An 18887-nucleotide genomic window follows, 5' to 3' on the forward strand; every position below is an offset into this window, starting at 1 on the left:
GGCCCTACCCACAATAAAAAAAGCAAAAAAAAACAAAAAGCTTTTACTTCAGCCTTGCTCTCGAAAAGGCCAACAGGTGCAATAGCTACCCGTCAACGGCCACTCTAAACTGAATGTGCCTGCCCTCGTCAGATCGCTGCCGCTACGCAGTTTGAGGCCCGGGCAAGTACCGGCATGGGAGACTGGCTGGGAATCCCTGGTTAGGTTGACATTTTTGACAATTTCTTTTTTTGGAGAGAGGGGGGGGAGTTAGAGTGGCCCTACCCACAATAAAAAAAAGCAAAAAAAAACAAAAAGCTTTTACTTCAGCCTTGCTCTCAAAAAGGCCAACAGGTGCAATAGCTACCCCTCAACGGCCACTCTAAACTGAATGTGCCTTCCCTCGTCAGATCGCAGCCGCTACGCAGTTTGAGGCCGGGCAAGTACCGGCATGGGAGACTGGCTGGGAATCCCTGGTTCCGTTGACATTTTTGACAATTTCTTTTTTTGGAGAGAGGGGGGGAGAGTTAGAGTGGCCCTACCCACAATAAAAAAAAAGCAAAAAAAAACAAAAAGCTTTTACTTCAGCCTTGCTCTCGAAAAGGCCAACAGGTGCAATAGCTACCCGTCAACGGCCACTCTAAACTGAATGTGCCTGCCCTCGTCAGATCGCAGCCGCTACGCAGTTTGAGGCCGGGCAAGTACCGGCATGGGAGACTGGCTGGGAATCCCTGGTTCCGTTGACATTTTTGACAATTTCTTTTTTTGGAGAGAGGGGGGGGGAGTTAGAGTGGAGCCCTACCCACAATAAAAAAAAGCAAAAAAAAACAAAAAGCTTTTACTTCAGCCTTGCTCTCGAAAAGGCCAACAGGTGCAATAGCTACCCGTCAACGGCCAATCTAAACTGAATGTGCCTGCCCTTGTCAGATCGCAGCCGCTACGCAGTTTGAGGCCGGGCAAGTACCGGCATGGGAGACTGGCTGGGAATCCCTGGTTTCGTTGACATTTTGACAATTTCTTTTTTTGGAGAGAGGGGGGGGAGTTAGAGTGGCCCTACCCACAATAAAAAAAAGCAAAAAAAACCAAAAAGCTTTTACTTCAGCCTTGCTCTCGAAAAGGCCAACAGGTGCAACAGCTACCCGTCAACGGCCACTCTAAACTGAATGTGCCTGCCCTCGTCAGATCGCAGCCGCTACGCAGTTTGAGGCCGGGCAAGTACCGGCATGGGAGACTGGCTGGGAATCCCTGGTTCCGTTGACATTTTTGACAATTTCTTTTTTTGGAGAGAGGGGGGGGGGGAGTTAGAGTGGCCCTACCCACAATAAAAAAAAGCAAAAAAAACAAAAAGCTTTTACTTCAGCCTTGCTCTCGAAAAGGCCAACAGGTGCAATAGCTACCCGTCTACGGCCACTCTAAACTGAATGTTCCTGCCCTCGTCAGATCGCAGCCGCTACGCAGTTTGAGGCCGGGCAAGTACCGGCATGGGAGACTGGCTGGGAATCCCTGGTTCCGTTGACATTTTTGTCAATTTCTTTTTTTGGAGAGAGGGGGGGGAGTTAGAGTGGCCCTACCCACAATAAAAAAAAAGCAAAAAAAAACAAAAAGCTTTTACTTCAGCCTTGCTCTCGAAAAGGCCAACAGGTGCAATAGCTACCCGTCAACGGCCACTCTAAACTGAATGTGCCTGCCCTCGTCAGATCGCAGCCGCTACGCAGTTTGAGGCCGGGCAAGTACCGGCATGGGAGACTGGCTGGGAATCCCTGGTTCCGTTGACATTTTTGACAATTTCTTTTTTTGGAGAGAGGGGGGGGAGTTAGAGTGGCCCTACCCACAATAAAAAAAAGCAAAAAAAACCAAAAAGCTTTTACTTCAGCCTTGCTCTCGAAAAGGCCAACAGGTGCAATAGCTACCCGTCAACGGCCACTCTAAACTGAATGTGCCTGCCCTCGTCAGATCGAAGCCGCTACGCAGTTTGAGACCGGGCAAGTACCGGCATGGGAGACTGGCTGGGAATCCCTGGTTCCGTTGACATTTTTGACAATTTCTTTTTTTGGAGAGAGGGGGGGGGGTTAGAGTGGCCCTACCCACAATAAAAAAAAGCAAAAAAAAACCAAAAGCTTTTACTTCAGCCTTGCTCTCGAAAAGGCCAACAGGTGCAATAGCTACCCGTCAACGGCCACTCTAAACTGAATGTGCCTGCCCTCGTCAGATCGCAGCCGCTACGCAGTTTGAGGCCGGGCAAGTACCGGCATGGGAGACTGGCTGGGAATCCCTGGTTCCGTTGACATTTTTGACAATTTCTTTTTTTGGAGAGAGGGGGGGGAGTAAGAGTGGCCCTACCCACAATAAAAAAAAGCAAAAAAAACCAAAAAGCTTTTACTTCAGCCTTGCTCTCGAAAAGGCCAACAGGTGCAATAGCTACCCGTCAACGGCCACTCTAAACTGAATGTGCCTGCCCTCGTCAGATCGCAGCCGCTACGCAGTTTGAGGCCGGGCAAGTACCGGCATGGGAGACTGGCTGGGAATCCCTGGTTTCGTTGACATTTTTGACAATTTCTTTTTTTGGAGAGAGGGGGGGGAGTTAGAGTGGCCCTACCCACAATAAAAAAAAGCAAAAAAAACCAAAAAGCTTTTACTTCAGCCTTGCTCTCGAAAAGGCCAACAGGTGCAATAGCTACACGTCAACGGCCACTCTAAACTGTATGTGCCTGCCCTCGTCAGATCGCAGCCGCTACGCAGTTTGAGGCCGGGCAAGTACCGGCATGGGAGACTGGCTGGGAATCCCTGGTTCCGTTGACATTTTTGACAATTTCTTTTTTTGGAGAGAGGGGGGGGAGTTAGAGTGGCCCTACCCACAATAAAAAAAAGCAAAAAAAAACAAAAAGCTTTTACTTCAGCCTTGCTCTCGAAAAGGCCAACAGGTGCAATAGCTACCCGTCAACGGCCACTCTAAACTGAATGTGCCTGCCCTCGTCAGATCGCAGCCGCTACGCAGTTTGAGGCCGGGCAAGTACCGGCATGGGAGACTGGCTGGGAATCCCTGGTTCCGTTGACATTTTTGACAATTTCTTTTTTTGGAGAGAGGGGGGGGAGTTAGAGTGGCCCTACCCACAATAAAAAAAAGCAAAAAAAACCAAAAAGCTTTTACTTCAGCCTTGCTCTCGAAAAGGCCAACAGGTGCAATAGCTACCCGTCAACGGCCACTCTAAACTGAATGTGCCTGCCCTCGTCAGATCGCAGCCGCTACGCAGTTTGAGGCCGGGCAAGTACCGGCATGGGAGACTGGCTGGGAATCCCTGGTTCCGTTGACATTTTTGACAATTTCTTTTTTTGGAGAGAGGGGGGGGAGTTAGAGTGGCCCTACCCACAATAAAAAAAAGCAAAAAAAAACAAAAAGCTTTTACTTCAGCCTTGCTCTCGAAAAGGCCAACAGGTGCAATAGCTACCCGTCAACGGCCACTCTAAACTGAATGTGCCTGCCCTCGTCAGATCGCAGCCGCTACGCAGTTTGAGGCCGGGCAAGTACCGGCATGGGAGACTGGCTGGGAATCCCTGGTTCCGTTGACATTTTTGACAATTTCTTTTTTTGAAGAGAGGGGGGGGGAGTTAGAGTGGCCCTACCCACAATAAAAAAAAGCAAAAAAAAACAAAAAGCTTTTACTTCAGCCTTGCTCTCGAAAAGGCCAACAGGTGCAATAGCTACCCGTCAACAGCCACTCTAAACTGAATGTTCCTTCCCTCGTCAGATCGCAGCCGCTACGCAGTTTGAGGCCGGGCAAGTACCGGCATGGGAGACTGGCTGGGAATCCCTGGTTCCGTTGACATTTTTGACAATTTCTTTTTTTGGAGAGAGGGGGGGGAGTTAGAGTGGCCCTACCCACAATAAAAAAAAGCAAAAAAAAACAAAAAGCTTTTACTTCAGCCTTGCTCTCGAAAAGGCCAACAGGTGCAATAGCTACCCGTCAACGGCCACTCTAAACTGAATGTGCCTGCCCTCGTCAGATCGCAGCCGCTACGCAATTTGAGGCCGGGCAAGTACCGACATGGGAGACTGGCTGGGAATCCCTGGTTCCGTTGACATTTTTGACAATTTCTTTTTTTGGAGAGAGGGGGGGGGAGTTAGAGTGGCCCTACCCACAATAAAAAAAAGCAAAAAAAAACAAAAAGCTTTTACTTCAGCCTTGCTCTCGAAAAGGCCAACAGGTGCAATAGCTACCCGTCAACGGCCACTCTAAACTGAATGTTCCTTCCCTCGTCAGATCGCAGCCGCTACGCAGTTTGAGGCCGGGCAAGTACCGGCATGGGAGACTGGCTGGGAATCCCTGGTTCCATTGACATTTTTGACAATTTCTTTTTTTGGAGAGAGGGGGGTGGAGTTAGAGTGGCCCTACCCACAATAAAAAAAAGCAAAAAAAAACAAAAAGCTTTTACTTCAGCCTTGCTCTCGAAAAGGCCAACAGGTGCAATAGCTACCCGTCAACGGCCACTCTAAACTGAATGTGCCTGCCCTCGTCAGATCGCAGCCGCTACGCAGTTTGAGGCCGGGCAAGTACCGGCATGGGAGACTGGCTGGGAATCCCTGGTTCCGTTGACATTTTTGACAATTTCTTTTTTTGGAGAGAGGGGGGGGAGTTAGAGTGGCCCTACCCACAATAAAAAAAAGCAAAAAAAAACAAAAAGCTTTTACTTCAGCCTTGCTCTCGAAAAGGCCAACAGGTGCAATAGCTACCCGTCAACGGCCACTCTAAACTGAATGTGCCTGCCCTCGTCAGATCGCAGCCGCTACGCAGTTTGAGGCCGGGCAAGTACCGGCATGGGAGACTGGCTGGGAATCCCTGGTTCCGTTGACATTTTTGACAATTTCTTTTTTTGGAGAGAGGGGGGGGAGTTAGAGTGGCCCTACCCACAATAAAAAAAAGCAAAAAAAAACAAAAAGCTTTTACTTCAGCCTTGCTCTCGAAAAGGCCAACAGGGGCAATAGCTACCCGTCAACGGCCACTCTAAACTGAATGTGCCTTCCCTCGTCAGATCACAGCCGCTACGCAGTTTGAGGCCGGGCAAGTACCGGCATGGGAGACTGGCTGGGAATCCCTGGTTCCGTTGACATTTTTGACAATTTCTTTTTTTGGAGAGAGGGGGGGGAGTTAGAGTGGCCCTACCCACAATAAAAAAAAGCAAAAAAAAACAAAAAGCTTTTACTTCAGCCTTGCTCTCGAAAAGGCCAACAGGTGCAATAGCTACCCGTCAACGGCCACTCTAAACTGAATGTGCCTGCCCTCGTCAGATCGCAGCCACTAAGCAGTTTGAGGCCAAGCAAGTACCGGCATGGGAGACTGGCTGGGAATCCCTGTTTCCGTTGACATTTTTGACAATTTCTTTTTTTGGAGACAGGGGGGGGAGTTAGAGTGGCCTTACCCACAATAAAAAAAAGCAAAAAAAAACAAAAAGCTTTTACTTCAGCCTTGCTCTCGAAAAGGCCAACAGGTGCAATAGCTACCCGTCAACGGCCACTCTAAACTGAATGTGCCTGCCCTCGTCAGATCGCAGCCGCTACGCAGTTTGAGGCCGGGCAAGTACCGGCATGGGAGACTGGCTGGGAATCCCTGGTTCCGTTGACATTTTTGACAATTTCTTTTTTTGGAGAGAGGGGGGGGGAGTTAGAGTGGCCCTACCCACAATAAAAAAAGCAAAAAAAACCAAAAAGCTTTTACTTCAGCCTTGCTCTCGAAAAGGCCAACAGGTGCAATAGCTACCCGTCAACGGCCACTCTAAACTGAATGTGCCTGCCCTCGTCAGATCGCAGCCGCTACGCAGTTTGAGGCCGGGCAAGTACCGGCATGGGAGACTGGCTGGGAATCCCTGGTTCCGTTGACATTTTTGACAATTTCTTTTTTTGGAGAGAGGGGGGGGAGTTAGAGTGGCCCTACCCACAATAAAAAAAGCAAAAAAAAACAAAAAGCTTTTACTTCAGCCTTGCTCTCGAAAAGGCCAACAGGTGCAATAGCTACCCGTCAACGGCCACTCTAAACTGAATGTGCCTGCCCTCGTCAGATCGCAGCCGCTACGCAGTTTGAGGCCGGGCAAGTACCGGCATGGGAGACAGGCTGGGAATCCCTGGTTCCGTTGACATTTTTGACAATTTCTTTTTTTGGAGAGAGGGGGGGGAGTTAGAGTGGCCCTACCCACAATAAAAAAAAGCAAAAAAAAACAAAAAGCTTTTACTTCAGCCTTGCTCTCGAAAAGGCCAACAGGTGCAATAGCTACCCGTCAACGGCCACTCTAAACTGAATGTGCCTGCCCTCGTCAGATCGCAGCCGCTACGCAGTTTGAGGCCGGGCAAGTACCGGAATGGGAGACTGGCTGGGAATCCCTGGTTCCGTTGACATTTTTGACAATTTCTTTTTTTGGAGAGAGGGGGGGAGTTAGAGTGGCCCTACCCACAATAAAAAAAAGCAAAAAAAACCAAAAAGCTTTTACTTCAGCCTTGCTCTCGAAAAGGCCAACAGGTGCAATAGCTACCCGTCAACGGCCACTCTAAACTGAATGTGCCTGCCCTCATCAGATCGCAGCCGCTACGCAGTTTGAGGCCGGGCAAGTACCGGCATGGGAGACTGGCTGGGAATACCTGGTTCCGTTAACATTTTTGACAATTTCTTTTTTTGGAGAGAGGGGGGGAGTTAGAGTGGCCCTACCCACAATAAAAAAAAGCAAAAAAAAACAAAAAGCTTTTACTTCAGCCTTGCTCTCGAAAAGGCCAACAGGTGCAATAGCTACCCGTCAACGGCCACTCTAAACTGAATGTGCCTGCCCTCGTCAGATCGCAGCCGCTACGCAGTTTGAGGCCGGGCAAGTACCGGCATGGGAGACTGGCTGGGAATCCCTGGTTCCGTTGACATTTTTGACAATTTCTTTTTTTGGAGAGAGGGGGGGGAGTTAGAGTGGCCCTACCCACAATAAAAAAAAGCAAAAAAAACCAAAAAGCTTTTACTTCAGCCTTGCTCTCGAAAAGGCCAACAGGTGCAATAGCTACCCGTCAACGGCCACTCTAAACTGAATGTGCCTGCCCTCGTCAGATCGCAGCCGCTACGCAGTTTGAGGCCGGGCAAGTACCGGCATGGGAGACTGGCTGGGAATCCCTGGTTCCGTTGACATTTTTGACAATTTCTTTTTTTGGAGAGAGGGGGGGGAGTTAGAGTGGCCCTACCCACAATAAAAAAAAGCAAAAAAAACAAAAAGCTTTTACTTCAGCCTTGCTCTCGAAAAGGCCAACAGGTGCAATAGCTACCCGTCAACGGCCACTCTAAACTGAATGTGCCTGCCCTCGTCAGATCGCAGCCGCTACGCAGTTTGAGGCCGGGCAAGTACCGGCATGGGAGACTGGCTGGGAATCCCTGGTTCCGTTGACATTTTTGACAATTTCTTTTTTTGGAGAGAGGGGGGGGAGTTAGAGTGGCCCTACCCACAATAAAAAAAGCAAAAAAAAACAAAAAGCTTTTACTTCAGCCTTGCTCTCGAAAAGGTCAACAGGTGCAATAGCTACCCGTCAACGGCCACTCTAAACTGAATGTGACTGCCCTCGTCAGATCGCAGCCGCTACGCAGTTTGAGGTCGGGCAAGTACCGGCATGGGAGACTGGCTGGGAATCCCTGGTTCCGTTGACATTTTTGACAATTTCTTTTTTTGGAGAGAGGGGGGGGAGTTAGAGTGGCCCTACCCACAATAAAAAAAAGCAAAAAAAAACAAAAAGCTTTTACTTCAGCCTTTCTCTCGAAAAGGCCAACAGGTGCAATAGCTACCCGTCAACGGCCACTCTAAACTGAATGTACCTGCCCTCGTCAAATCGCAGCCGCTACGCAGTTTGAGGCCGGGCAAGTACCGGCATGGGAGACTGGCTGGGAATCCCTGGTTCCGTTGACAGTTTTGACAATTTCTTTTTTTGGAGAGAGGGGGGGGAGTTAGAGTGGCCCTACCCACAATAAAAAAAAGCAAAAAAAAACAAAAAGCTTTTACTTCAGCCTTGCTCTCGAAAAGGTCAACAGGTGCAATATCTACCCGTCAACGGCCACTCTAAACTGAATGTGCCTGCCTTCGTCAGATCGCAGCCGCTACGCAGTTTGAGGCCAAGCAAGTACCGGCATGGGAGACTGGCTGGGAATCCCTGGTTCCGTTGACATTTTTGACAATTTCTTTTTTTGGAGAGAGGGGGGGGAGTTAGAGTGGCCCTACCCACAATAAAAAAAAGCAAAAAAAAACAAAAAGCTTTTACTTCAGCCTTGCTCTCGAAAAGGCCAACAGGTGCAATAGCTACCCGTCAACGGCCACTCTAAACTGAATGTGCCTGCCCTCGTCAGATCGCAGCCGCTACGCAGTTTGAGGCCGGGCAAGTACCGGCATGGGAGACTGGCTGGGAATCCCGGGTTCCGTTGACATTTTTGACAATTTCTTTTTTTGGAGAGAGGGGGGGGGGAGTTAGAGTGGCCCTACCCACAATAAAAAAAAGCAAAAAAAAACAAAAAGCTTTTACTTCAGCCTTGCTCTCGAAAAGGCCAACAGGTGCAATAGCTACCCGTCAACGGCCACTCTAAACTGAATGTGCCTGCCCTCGTCAGATCGCAGCCGCTACGCAGTTTGAGGCCGGGCAAGTACCGGCATGGGAGACTGGCTGGGAATCCCTGGTTCCGTTGACATTTTTGACAATTTCTTTTTTTGGAGAGAGGGAGGGGAGTTAGAGTGGCCCTACCCACAATAAAAAAAGCAAAAAAAAACAAAAAGCTTTTACTTCAGCCTTGCTCTCGAAAAGGCCAACAGGTGCAATAGCTACCCGTCAACGGCCACTCTAAACTGAATGTGCCTGCCCTCGTCAGATCGCAGCCGCTACGCAGTTTGAGGCCGGGCAAGTACCGGCATGGGAGACTGGCTGGGAATCCCTGGTTCCGTTGACATTTTTGACAATTTCTTTTTTTGGAGAGAGGGGGGGGAGTTAGAGTGGCCCTACCTACAATAAAAAAAGCAAAAAAAACCAAAAAGCTTTTACTTCAGCCTTGCTCTCGAAAAGGCCAACAGGTGCAATAGCTACCCGTCAACGGCCACTCTAAACTGAATGTGCCTGCCCTCGTCAGATCGCAGCCGCTACGCAGTTTGAGGCCGGGCAAGTACCGGCATGGGAGACTGGCTGGGAATCCCTGGTTCCGTTGACATTTTTGACAATTTCTTTTTTTGGAGAGAGTGGGGGGGGAGTTAGAGTGGCCCTACCCACAATAAAAAAAAGCAAAAAAAACCAAAAAGCTTTTACTTCAGCCTTGCTCTCGAAAAGGCCAACAGGTGCAATAGCTACCCGTCAACGGCCACTCTAAACTGAATGTGCCTGCCCTCGTCAGATCGCAGCCGCTACGCAGTTTGAGGCCGGGCAAGTACCGGCATGGGAGACTGGCTGGGAATCCCTGGTTCCGTTGACATTTTTGACAATTTCTTTTTTTGGAGAGGGGGGGGGAGTTAGAGTGGCCCTACCCACAATAAAAAAAAGCAAAAAAACCCAAAAAGCTTTTACTTCAGCCTTGCCTTGCTCTCAAAAAGGCCAACAGGTGCAATAGCTACCCGTCAACGGCCACTCTAAACTGAATGAGCCTGCCCTCGTCAGATCGCAGCCGCTACGCAGTTTGAGGCCGGGCAAGTACCGGCATGGGAGACTGGCTGGGAATCCCTGGTTCCGTTGACATTTTTGACAATTTCTTTTTTTGGAGAGAGGGGGGGGAGTTAGAGTGGCCCTACCCACAATAAAAAAAGCAAAAAAAAACAAAAAGCTTTTACTTCAGCCTTGCTCTCGAAAAGGCCAACAGGTGCAATAGCTACCCGTCAACGGCCACTCTAAACTGAATGTGCCTGCCCTCGTCAGATCGCAGCCCCTACGCAGTTTGAGGCCGGGCATGTACCGGCATGGGAGACTGGCTGGGAATCCCTGGTTCCGTTGACATTTTTGACAATTTCTTTTTTTGGAGAGAGGGGGGGGAGTTAGAGTGGCCCTACCCACAATAAAAAAAAGCAAAAAAAAACAAAAAGCTTTTACTTCAGCCTTGCTCTCGAAAAGGCCAACAGGTGCAATAGCTACCCGTCAACGGCCACTCTAAACTGAATGTGCCTGCCCTCGTCAGATCGCAGCCGCTACGCAGTTTGAGGCCGGGCAAGTACCGGCATGGGAGACTGGCTGGGAATCCCTGGTTCCATTGACATTTTTGACAATTTCTTTTTTTGGAGAGAGGGGGGGGAGTTAGAGTGGCCCTACCCACAATAAAAAAAGCAAAAAAAAACAAAAAGCTTTTACTTCAGCCTTGCTCTCGAAAAGGCCAACAGGTGCAATAGCTACCCGTCAACGGCCACTCTAAACTGAATGTGCCTGCCCTCGTCAGATCGCAGCCGCTACGCAGTTTGAGGCTGGGCATGTACCGGCATGGGAGACTGGCTGGGAATCCCTGGTTCCGTTGACATTTTTGACAATTTCTTTTTTTGGAGAGAGGGGGGGAGTTAGAGTGGCCCTACCCACAAAAAAAAAGCAAAAAAAACCAAAAAGCTTTTACTTCAGCCTTGCTCTCGAAAAGGCCAACAGGTGCAATAGCTACCCGTCAACGGCCACTCTAAACTGAATGTGCCTGCCCTCGTCAGATCGCAGCCGCTACGCAGTTTGAGGCCGGGCAAGTACCGGCATGGCAGACTGGCTGGGAATCCCTGGTTCCGTTGACATTTTTGACAATTTCTTTTTTTGGATAGAGGGGGGGGAGTTAGAGTGGCCCTACCCACAATAAAAAAAGCAAAAAAAACCAAAAAGCTTTTACTTCAGCCTTGCTCTCGAAAAGGCCAACAGGTGCAATAGCTACCCGTCAACGGCCACTCTAAACTGAATGTGCCTGCCCTCGTCAGATCGCAGCCGCTACGCAGTTTGAGGCCGGGCAAGTACCGGCATGGGAGACTGGCTGTGAATCCCTGGTTCCGTTGACATTTTTGACAATTTCTTTTTTTGGAGAGAGGGGGGGAGTTAGAGTGGCCCTACCCACAATAAAAAAAAGCAAAAAAAACCAAAAAGCTTTTACTTCAGCCTTGCTCTCGAAAAGGCCAACAGGTGCAATAGCTACCCGTCAACGGCCACTCTAAACTGAATGTGCCTGCCCTCGTCAGATCGCAGCCGCTACGCAGTTTGAGGCCGGGCAAGTACCGGCATGGGAGACTGGCTGGGAATCCCTGGTTCCGTTGACATTTTTGACAATTTATTTTTTTGGAGAGAGGGGGGGGAGTTAGAGTGGCCCTACCCACAATAAAAAAAAGCAAAAAAAAACCAAAAAGCTTTTACTTCAGCCTTGCTCTCGAAAAGGCCAACAGGTGCAATAGCTACCCGTCAACGGCCACTCTAAACTGAATGTGCCTGCCCTCGTCAGATCGCAGCCGCTACGCAGTTTGAGGCCGGGCAAGTACCGGCATGGGAGACTGGCTGGGAATCCCTGGTTCCGTTGACATTTTTGACAATTTCTTTTTTTGGAGAGAGGGGGGGGAGTTAGAGTGGCCCTACCCACAATAAAAAAAGCAAAAAAAAACAAAAAGCTTTTACTTCAGCCTTGCTCTCGAAAAGGCCAACAGGTGCAATAGCTACCCGTCAACGGCCACTCTAAACTGAATGTGCCTGCCCTCGTCAGATCGCAGCCGCTACGCAGTTTGAGGCCGGGCAAGTACCGGCATGGGAGACTGGCTGGGAATCCCTGGTTCCGTTGACATTTTTGACAATTTCTTTTTTTGGAGAGAGGGGGGGGAGTTAGAGTGGCCCTACCCACAATAAAAAAAAGCAAAAAAAAACAAACAGCTTTTACTTCAGCCTTGCTCTCGAAAAGGCCAACAGGTGCAATAGCTACCCGTCAACGGCCACTCTAAACTGAATGTTCCTGCCCTCGTCAGATCGCAGCCGCTACGCAGTTTGAGGCCGGGCAAGTACCGGCATGGGAGACTGGCTGGGAATCCCTGGTTCCGTTGACATTTTTGACAATTTCTTTTTTTGGAGAGAGGGGGGGGGGAGTTAGAGTGGCCCTACCCACAATAAAAAAAAGCAAAAAAAACAAAAAGCTTTTACTTCAGCCTTGCTCTCGAAAAGGCCAACAGGTGCAATAGCTTCCCGTCAACGGCCACTCTAAACTGAATGTGCCTGCCCTCGTCAGATCGCAGCCGCTACGCAGTTTGAGGCCGGGCAAGTACCGGCATGGGAGACTGGCTGGGAATCCCTGGTTCCATTGACATTTTTGACAATTTCTTTTTTTGGAGAGAGGGGGGGGAGTTAGAGTGGCCCTACCCACAATAAAAAAAAGCAAAAAAAAAAACAAAAAGCTTTTACTTCAGCCTTGCTCTCGAAAAGGCCAACAGGTGCAATAGCTACCCGTCAACGGCCACTCTAAACTGAATGTGCCTGCCCTCCTCAGATCGCAGCCGCTACGCAGTTTGAGGCCGGGCAAGTACCGGCATGGGAGACTGGCTGGGAATCCCTGGTTCCGTTGACATTTTTGACAATTTCTTTTTTTGGAGAGAGGGGGGGGAGTTAGAGTGGCCCTACCCACAATAAAAAAAAGCAAAAAAAAACAAAAAGCTTTTACTTCAGCCTTGCTCTCGAAAAGGCCAACAGGTGCAATAGCTACCCGTCAACGGCCACTCTAAACTGAATGTGCCTGCCCTCGTCAGATCGCAGCCGCTACGCAGTTTGAGGCCGGGCAAGTACCGGCATGGGAGACTGGCTGGGAATCCCTGGTTCCGTTGACATTTTTGACAATTTCTTTTTTTGGAGAGAGGGGGGGGAGTTAGAGTGGCCCTACCCACAATAAAAAAAAGCAAAAAAAACCAAAAAGCTTTTACTTCAGCCTTTCTCTCGAAAAGGCCAACAGGTGCAATAGCTACCCGTCAACGGCCACTCTAAACTGAATGTTCCTGCCCTCCTCAGATCGCAGCCGCTACGCAGTTTGAGGCCGGGCAAGTACCGGCATGGGAGACTGGCTGGAAATCCCTGGTTCCGTTGACATTTTTGACAATTTCTTTTTTTGGAGAGAGGGGGGGAGTTAGAGTGGCCCTACCCACAATAAAAAAAAGCATAAAAAAAACAAAAAGCTTTTACTTCAGCCTTGCTCTCGAAAAGGCCAACAGGTGCAATAGCTACCCGTCAACGGCCACTCTAAACTGAATGTGCCTGCCCTCGTCAGATCGCAGCCGCTACGCAGTTTGAGGCCGGGCAAGTACCGGCATGGGAGACTGGCTGGGAATCCCCGGTTCTGTTGACATTTTTGACAATTTCTTTTTTTGGAGAGAGGGGGGGGAGTTAGAGTGGCCCTACCCACAATAAAAAAAGCAAAAAAAACCAAAAAGCTTTTACTTCAGCCTTGCTCTCGAAAAGGCCAACAGGTGCAATAGCTACCCGTCAACGGCCACTCTAAACTGAATGTGCCTGCCCTCGTCAGATCGCAGCCGCTACGCAGTTTGAGGCCGGGCAAGTACCGGCATGGGAGACTGGCTGGGAATCCCTGGTTCCGTTGACATTTTTGACAATTTCTTTTTTTGGAGAGAGGGGGGGGAGTTAGAGTGGCCCTACCCACAATAAAAAAAAGCAAAAAAAAACAAAAAGCTTTTACTTCAGCCTTGCTCTCGAAAAGGCCAACAGGTGCAATAGCTACCCGTCAACGGCCACTCTAAACTGAATGTGCCTGCCCTCGTCAGATCGCAGCCGCTACGCAGTTTGAGGCCGGGCAAGTACCGGCATGGGAGACTGGCTGGAAATCCCTGGTTCCGTTGACATTTTTGACAATTTCTTTTTTTGGAGAGAGGGGGGGAGTTAGAGTGGCCCTACCCACAATAAAAAAAAGCATAAAAAAAACAAAAAGCTTTTACTTCAGCCTTGCTCTCGAAAAGGCCAACAGGTGCAATAGCTACCCGTCAACGGCCACTCTAAACTGAATGTGCCTGCCCTCGTCAGATCGCAGCAGCTACGCAGTTTGAGGCCGGGCAAGTACCGGCATGGGAGGCTGGCTGGAAATCCCTGGTTCCGTTGACATTTTTAACAATTTCTTTTTTTGGAGAGAGGGGGGGGAGTTAGAGTGGCCCTACCCACAATAAAAAAAAGCAAAAAAAAACAAAAAGCTTTTACTTCAGCCTTGCTCTCGAAAAGGCCATCAGGTGCAATAGCTACCCGTCAACGGCCACTCTAAACTGAATGTGCCTGCCCTCGTCAGATCGCAGCCGCTACGCAGTTTGAGGCCGGGCAAGTACCGGCATGGGAGACTGGCTGGGAATCCCTGGTTCCGTTGACATTTTTGACAATTTCTTTTTTTGGAGAGAGGGGGGGGAGTTAGAGTGGCCCTACCCACAATAAAAAAAGCAAAAAAAAACAAAAAGCTTTTACTTCAGCCTTGCTCTCGAAAAGGCCAACAGGTGCAATAGCTACCCGTCAACGGCCACTCTAAACTGAATGTTCCTGCCCTCATCAGATCGTAGCCGCTACGCAGTTTGAGGCCGGGCAAGTACCGGCATGGGAGACTGGCTGGGAATCCATGGTTCAGTTGACATTTTTGACAATTTCTTTTTTTGGAGAGGGGGGGGGGAGTTAGAGTGGCCCTACCCACAATAAAAAAAGCAAAAAAAAACAAAAAGCTTTTACTTCAGCCTTGCTCTCGAAAAGGCCAACAGGTGCAATAGCTACCTGTCAACGGCCACTCTAAACTGAATGTGGCTGCCCTCGTCAGATCGCAGCCGCTATGCAGTTTGAGGCCGGGCAAGTACCGGCATGGGAGACTGGCTGGGAATCCCTGGTTCCGTTGACATTTTTGACAATTTCTTTTTTTGGAGAGAGGGGGGGGAGTTAGAGTGGCCCTACCCACAATAAAAAAAAGCAAAAAAAAACAAAAAGCTTTTACTTCAGCCTTGCTCTCGAAAAGGCCAACAGGTGCAATAGCTACCTGTCAACGGCCACTCTAAACTGAATGTGCCTGCCCTTGTCAGATCGCAGCCGCTACGCAGTTTGAGGCCGGGCAAGTACCGGCATGGGAGACTGGCTGGGAATCCCTGGTTCCGTTGACATTTTTGACAATTTCTTTTTTTGGAGAGAGGGGGGGGAGTTAGAGTGGCCCTACCCACAATAAAAAAAAGCAAAAAAAACAAAAAGCTTTTACTTCAGCCTTGCTCTCGAAAAGGCCAACAGGTGCAATAGCTACCCGTCAACGGCCACTCTAAACTGAATGTGCCTGCCCTCGTCAGATCGCAGCCGCTACGCAGTTTGAGGCCGGGCAAGTACCGGCATGGGAGACTGGCTGGGAATCCCTGGTTCCGTTCACATTTTTGACAATTTCTTTTTTTGGAGAGAGGGGGGGGAGTTAGAGTGGCCCTACCCACAATAAAAAAAAGCAAAAAAAAACAAAAAGCTTTTACTTCAGCCTTGCTCTCGAAAAGGCCAACAGGTGCAATAGCTACCCGTCAACGGCCACTCTAAACTGAATGTGCTTGCCCTCGTCAGATCGCAGCCGCTACGCAGTTTGAGGCCGGGCAAGTACCGGCATGGGAGACTGGCTGGGAATCCCTGGTTCCGTTGACATTTTTGACAATTTCTTTTTTTGGAGAGAGGGGGGGGAGTTAGAGTGGCCCTACCCACAATAAAAAAAAGCAAAAAAAACCAAAAAGCTTTTACTTCAGCCTTGCTCTCGAAAAGGCCAACAGGTGCAATAGCTACCCGTCAACGGCCACTCTAAACTGAATGTACCTGCCCTCGTCAGATCGCAGCCGCTACGCAGTTTGAGGCCGGGCAAGTACCGCCATGGGAGACTGGCTGGGAATCCTTGGTTCCGTTGACATTTTTGACAATTTCTTTTTTTGGAGAGAGGGGGGGGGAGTTAGAGTGGCCCTACCCACAATAAAAAAAGCAAAAAAAAACAAAAAGCTTTTACTTCAGCCTTGCTCTCGAAAAGGCCAACAGGTGCAATAGCTACCCGTCAACGGCCACTCTAAACTGAATGTGCCTGCCCTCGTCAGATCGCAGCCGCTACGCAGTTTGAGGCTGGGCAAGTACCGGCATGGGAGACTGGCTGGGAATCCCTGGTTCCGTTGACATTTTTGACAATTTCTTTTTTTGGAGAGAGGGGGGGGAGTTAGAGTGGCCCTACCCACAATAAAAAAAAGCAAAAAAAAACAAAAAGCTTTTACTTCAGCCTTGCTCTCGAAAAGGCCAACAGGTGCAATAGCTACCCGTCAACGGCCACTCTAAACTGAATGTGCCTGCCCTCGTCAGATCGCAGCCGCTACGCAGTTTGAGGCCGGGCAAGTACCGGCATGGGAGACTGGCTGGGAATCCCTGGTTCCGTTGACATTTTTGACAATTTCTTTTTTTGGAGAGAGGGGGGGGAGTTAGAGTGGCCCTACCCACAATAAAAAAAAGCAAAAAAAAACAAAAAGCTTTTACTTCAGCCTTGCTCTCGAAAAGGCCAACAGGTGCAATAGCTACCCGTCAACGGCCACTCTAAACTGAATGTGCCTGCCCTCGTCAGATCGCAGCCGCTACGCAGTTTGAGGCCGGGCAAGTACCGGCATGGGAGACTGGCTGGGAATCCCTGGCTCCGTTGACATTTTTGACAATTTCTTTTTTTGGAGAGAGGGGGGGGAGTTAGAGTGGCCCTACCCACAATAAAAAAAAGCAAAAAAAAACAAAAAGCTTTTACTTCAGCCTTGCTCTCGAAAAGGCCAACAGGTGCAATAGCTACCCGTCAACGGCCACTCTAAACTGAATGTGCCTGCCCTCGTCAGATCGCAGCCACTACGCAGTTTGAGGCCGGGCAAGTACCGGCATGGGAGACTGGCTGGGAATCCCTGGTTCCGTTGACATTTTTGACAATTTCTTTTTTTGGAGAGAGGGGGGGGAGTTAGAGTGGCCCTACCCACAATAAAAAAAAGCAAAAAAAAACAAAAAGCTTTTACTTCAGCCTTGCTCTCGAAAAGGCCAACAGGTGCAATAGCTACCCGTCAACGGCCACTCTAAACTGAATGTGCCTGCCCTCGTCAGATCGCAGCCGCTACGCAGTTTGAGGCCGGGCAAGTACCGGCATGGGAGACTAGCTGGGAATCCCTGGTTCCGTTGACATTTTTGACAATTTCTTTTTTTGGAGAGAGGGGGGGGAGTTAGAGTGGCCCTACCCACAATAAAAAAAGCAAAAAAAAACAAAAAACTTTTACTTCAGCCTTGCTCTCGAAAAGGCCAACAGGTGCAATAGCTACCCGTCAACGGCCACTCTAAACTGAATGTGCCTGCCCTCGTCAGATCGCAGCCGCTACGCAGTTTGAGGCCAAGCAAGTACCGGCATGGGAGACTGGCTGGGAATCCCTTGTTCCGTTGACATTTTTGACAATTTATTTTTTTGGAGAGAGGGGGGGGGAGTTAGAGTGGCCCTACCCACAATAAAAAAAAGCAAAAAAAAACCAAAAAGCTTTTACTTCAGCCTTGCTCTCGAAAAGGCCAACAGGTGCAATAGCTACCCGTCAACGGCCACTCTAAACTGAATGTGCCTGCCCTCATCAGATCGCAGCCGCTACGCAGTTTGAGGCCGGGCAAGTACCGGCATGGGAGACTGGCTGGGAATCCCTGGTTCCGTAGACATTTTTGAAAATTTCTTTTTTTGGAGAGAGGGGGGGGAGTTAGAGTGGCCCTACCCACAATAAAAAAAAGCAAAAAAAAACAAAAAGCTTTTACTTCAGCCTTGCTCTCGAAAAGGCCAACAGGTGCAATAGCTACCTGTCAACGGCCACTCTAAACTGAATGTGCCTGCCCTCGTCAGATCGCAGCCGCTACGCAGTTTGAGGCCGGGCAAGTACCGGCATGGGAGACTGGCTGGGAATCCCTGGTTCCGTTGACATTTTTGACAATTTCTTTTTTTGGAGAGAGGGGGGCGAGTTAGAGTGGCCCTACCCACAATAAAAAAAAGCAAAAAAAAACAAAAAGCTTTTACTTCAGCCTTGCTCTCGAAAAGGCCAACAGGTGCAATAGCTACCCGTCAACGGCCACTCTAAACTGAATGTGCCTTCCCTCGTCAGACCGCAGCCGCTACGCAGTTTGAGGCCGGGCAAGTACCGGCATGGGAGACTGGCTGGGAATCCCTGGTTCCGTTGACATTTTTGACAATTTCTTTTTTTGAAGAGAGGGGGGGGAGTTAGAGTGGCCCTACCCACAATAAAAAAAGCAAAAAAAAACAAAAAGCTTTTACTTCAGCCTTGCTCTCGAAAAGGCCAACAGGTGCAATAGCTACCCGTCAACGGCCACTCTAAACTGAATGTGCCTGCCCTCGTCAGATCGCAGCCGCTACGCAGTTTGAGGCTGGGCAAGTACCGGCATGGGAGACTGGCTGGGAATCCCTGGTTCCGTTGACATTTTTGACAATTTCTTTTTTTGGAGAGAGGGGGGGGAGTTAGAGTGGCCCTACCCACAATAAAAAAAAGCAAAAAAAAACAAAAAGCTTTTACTTCAGCCTTGCTCTCGAAAAGGCCAACAGGTGCAATAGCTACCCGTCAACGGCCACTCTAAACTGAATGTGCCTGCCCTCGTCAGATCGCAGCCGCTACGCAGTTTGAGGCCGCGCAAGTACCGGCATGGGAGACTGGCTGGGAATCCCTGGTTCCGTTGACATTTTTGACAATTTCTTTTTTTGGAGAGAGGGGGGGGAGTTAGAGTGGCCCTACGCACAATAAAAAAAAGCAAAAAAAAACAAAAAGCTTTTACTTCAGCCTTGCTCTCGAAAAGGCCAACAGGTGCAATAGCTACCCGTCAACGGCCACTCTAAACTGAATGTGCCTGCCCTCGTCAGATCGCAGCCGCTACGCAGTTTGAGGCCGGGCAAGTACCGACATGGGAGACTGGCTGGGAATCC

At 49.4% G+C, this 18887-nt stretch overlaps 3 pseudogenes; all 3 read left to right on the plus strand.

Moving 5' to 3' along the window:
* The first annotated feature begins 6245 nt into the window (after window positions 1-6245).
* Window positions 6246-6364, plus strand: LOC142281577 (5S ribosomal RNA; annotated as a pseudogene).
* A 10371-nt stretch (window positions 6365-16735) lies between these two features.
* LOC142281576 (5S ribosomal RNA) lies at window positions 16736-16854 on the plus strand (annotated as a pseudogene).
* Window positions 16855-16991: 137 nt separating this feature from the next.
* Window positions 16992-17110, plus strand: LOC142281580 (5S ribosomal RNA; annotated as a pseudogene).
* The last annotated feature ends 1777 nt before the right edge of the window (window positions 17111-18887 follow it).

This window comes from Anomaloglossus baeobatrachus, unplaced genomic scaffold, assembly GCF_048569485.1.
Source record: "Anomaloglossus baeobatrachus isolate aAnoBae1 unplaced genomic scaffold, aAnoBae1.hap1 Scaffold_4751, whole genome shotgun sequence".
In the NCBI taxonomy this organism is placed as follows: Eukaryota; Metazoa; Chordata; class Amphibia; order Anura; family Aromobatidae; genus Anomaloglossus; species Anomaloglossus baeobatrachus.